Source organism: Chiloscyllium punctatum, unplaced genomic scaffold (genome assembly GCF_047496795.1).
Source record: "Chiloscyllium punctatum isolate Juve2018m unplaced genomic scaffold, sChiPun1.3 scaffold_247, whole genome shotgun sequence".
NCBI classification, from domain to species: Eukaryota; Metazoa; Chordata; class Chondrichthyes; order Orectolobiformes; family Hemiscylliidae; genus Chiloscyllium; species Chiloscyllium punctatum.
The window spans coordinates 42,501-45,000 of NW_027309981.1; the positions used below are offsets into that span (position 1 = coordinate 42,501).

A 2,500-nucleotide genomic window follows, 5' to 3' on the forward strand; every position below is an offset into this window, starting at 1 on the left:
CAGCCGTGGTCACCGCCAAACCCCCACAACTCGAGCAAGTGAAAAAAAAAAGTAACAAATAAGAAAGGATCGTCGGCTTGGGGGTACGCCCGTTTCCGTTTCAACTTGTCTCGCGAGGGTGGTTTCGGGGCCAGCAGGAGAGCTCGTCGGGGTAGCAGGCCCTGCAGCCGTGGTCACCGCCAAACCCCCACAACTCGAGCAAGTGAAAAAAAAAGTAACAAATAAGAAAGGATCGTCGGCTTGGGGGTACGCCCGTTTCCGTTTCAACTTGTCTCGCGAGGGTGGTTTCGGGGCCAGCAGGAGAGCTCGTCGGGGTAGCAGGCCCTGCAGCCGTGGTCACCGCCAAACCCCCACAACTCGAGCAAGTGAAAAAAAAAGTAACAAATAAGAAAGGATCTCTGTCGGCTTGGGGGTACGCCCGTTTCCGTTTCAACTTGTCTCGCGAGGGTGGTTTCGGGGCCAGCAGGAGAGCTCGTCGGGGTAGCAGGCCCTGCAGCCGTGGTCACCGCCAAATCCCCACAACTCGAGCAAGTGAAAAAAAAAGTAACAAATAAGAAAGGATCGTCGGCTTGGGGGTACGCCCGTTTCCGTTTCAACTTGTCTCGCGAGGGTGGTTTCGGGGCCAGCAGGAGAGCTCGTCGGGGTAGCAGGCCCTGCAGCCGTGGTCACCGCCAAACCCCCCACAACTGTTGGGCGCCTACCTGCGCGGGGCAGGAGGACACTTTCCGATTTCAAATCTCCGTTTGCCGAGTCCACCCCGAACGCACGCGGGCGGGCGGGTTCGCATCACCCTTCGTCACAAGGGGCGAAGCCCGTTCCACCGTCTCGTCAGTAGTGCCGACCGGTCTGTGATCGACGAGGGGAGCCACACCAGGTCCGGCCCTGCTGCTTGGCGGCACCGCGTCGTCGGGAGCTCGCGACAGACGGAGGGTTTCGGTGTACTCTCCAGCCACGGGAAACGAAGCCGGTGATGCAGGCGCCGGTCTTTCGCTCCCAAATCGGCTGGGTTTACATCGTTGCTATCTAGTCACGCTCCCTTCAAACCCGACGGGGTACCTATTCCCCTCACCCGTCTGTGCGTATACAGCCTCTTTGCACTTGCGGGATGGGGGTGGTGGTTTAAAGACTCTCGAGTTGCCGCCCGTCGGTCTCCGAGCTCCGTGCAGTAGTGATCCCCAGCGAACTGCCAGCAGGGCGAACGAGCGATCCCGCTCTCGGTCGGGGCGCCTGGCGTCGATCGGTGGTCGGTGGCTTGCGGGCAAGCTGCGCTGTGAGTGTGGGAACGAGTATGACGAGCCGTTGCCGCGACTCCCAGTCCACCTCGGCGGTGGCTGGGCCGGGCGGGCGTCTGCTCGGGCGAGTGCCGCCCCCGCCTCCTCGCAGGAAGTCCGCTCGCCGACACGCCGCCACGTGCACGCGTCAGTGACGCTGCCGAACCGATGGCCGGTGCCCGTTCCCGCCTCTGCTTTTCCTAGGGCAAAGCTGCTGCACGCCTCGTGATACTAGGCGGGCGACATGGTGGCGGTGATCCTGCCTCCGTCGCTGCGGTGCGTTGGGGCACGCATCGCCTCTTGGGCGCCCTGTCCTCCTCCCCCCAATAGACGTATGTTTCTGCGGGCCGCACCAGGATGGTGCTCCCCATCGCTTCACGCCACCCTGCTCCGCCCGCACGCCGGCGTGCAGGTGGCTGTAGCTCAAGGTGGGGAGCGTATGTGCGGTCCGGGTCGCTTTCCTCTGGCGAGGGAGAGACCTAAAACAAACTCAGACAACTCTTGACGGTGGATCACTCGGCTCGTGCGTCGATGACGAACGCAGCTAGCTGCGAGAATTAATGTGAATTGCAGGACACATTGATCATCGACACTTTGAACGCACTTTGCGGCCCCGGGTTCTTCCCGGGGCCACGCCTGTCTGAGGGTCGTTTGGCAATCAATCGCACTCGCCTTGGCTGGCGAGAGCGCGGCTGGGGTGTCGCAGAGGACCCGTCCTCTTTGTCCCCCTAAGTTCAGACTCCGGAGCCCTCCGGCGTCGGAGCGCTTGGCCTTTCCCCCCCACCCTGCACATTCCGTTCGTCAGGCTCGACGCCATCCCCCCGCCGGGGAGCGCGGCCTGGCGTCCGTCTGTGTCGTGGCAGTGGGGCCAGCACGGCTGTCACCGGTCCCAGAATGGCTGTCGGTGGTTCACACTGTGTGTGTGTGCCAACCCTCCTGGTCTCTGGGACACGGAGCTGCCACGAAGTGTTGAGCCTCCAGTGGGGGGTCTGCCTAAGCTCTGCACGTCCGCATTGGGTCCGTCTCTCGGTTGGCTGGCAGTGGAAAGAGTGAAGGGAGCCGCGGAGGTCCGGTGCTGGTGCGCCGCCGGCCTGACCGTGGAGCTCGCCGGTTTGACACGCTGACCCGACTCGATGGTTGATCGATTGAGAGTGCTGGGAGCTGCAGGCCGCCCGCTGCTGCAGCCGCCCGTCTCGTGGTTCGTCCTCGGCCTTAAGTGGCCGGCGGGG

The 2,500-nt window shown here is 63.1% G+C and overlaps 1 non-coding gene across 1 annotated transcript; it reads left to right on the plus strand.

Annotated features, from left to right (window-relative positions):
• The first annotated feature begins 1,767 nt into the window (after window positions 1-1,767).
• Window positions 1,768-1,921, plus strand: LOC140472122 (5.8S ribosomal RNA). The gene has a single exon (XR_011957413.1). It is a non-coding gene; the product is annotated as a 5.8S ribosomal RNA (ribosomal RNA).
• The last annotated feature ends 579 nt before the right edge of the window (window positions 1,922-2,500 follow it).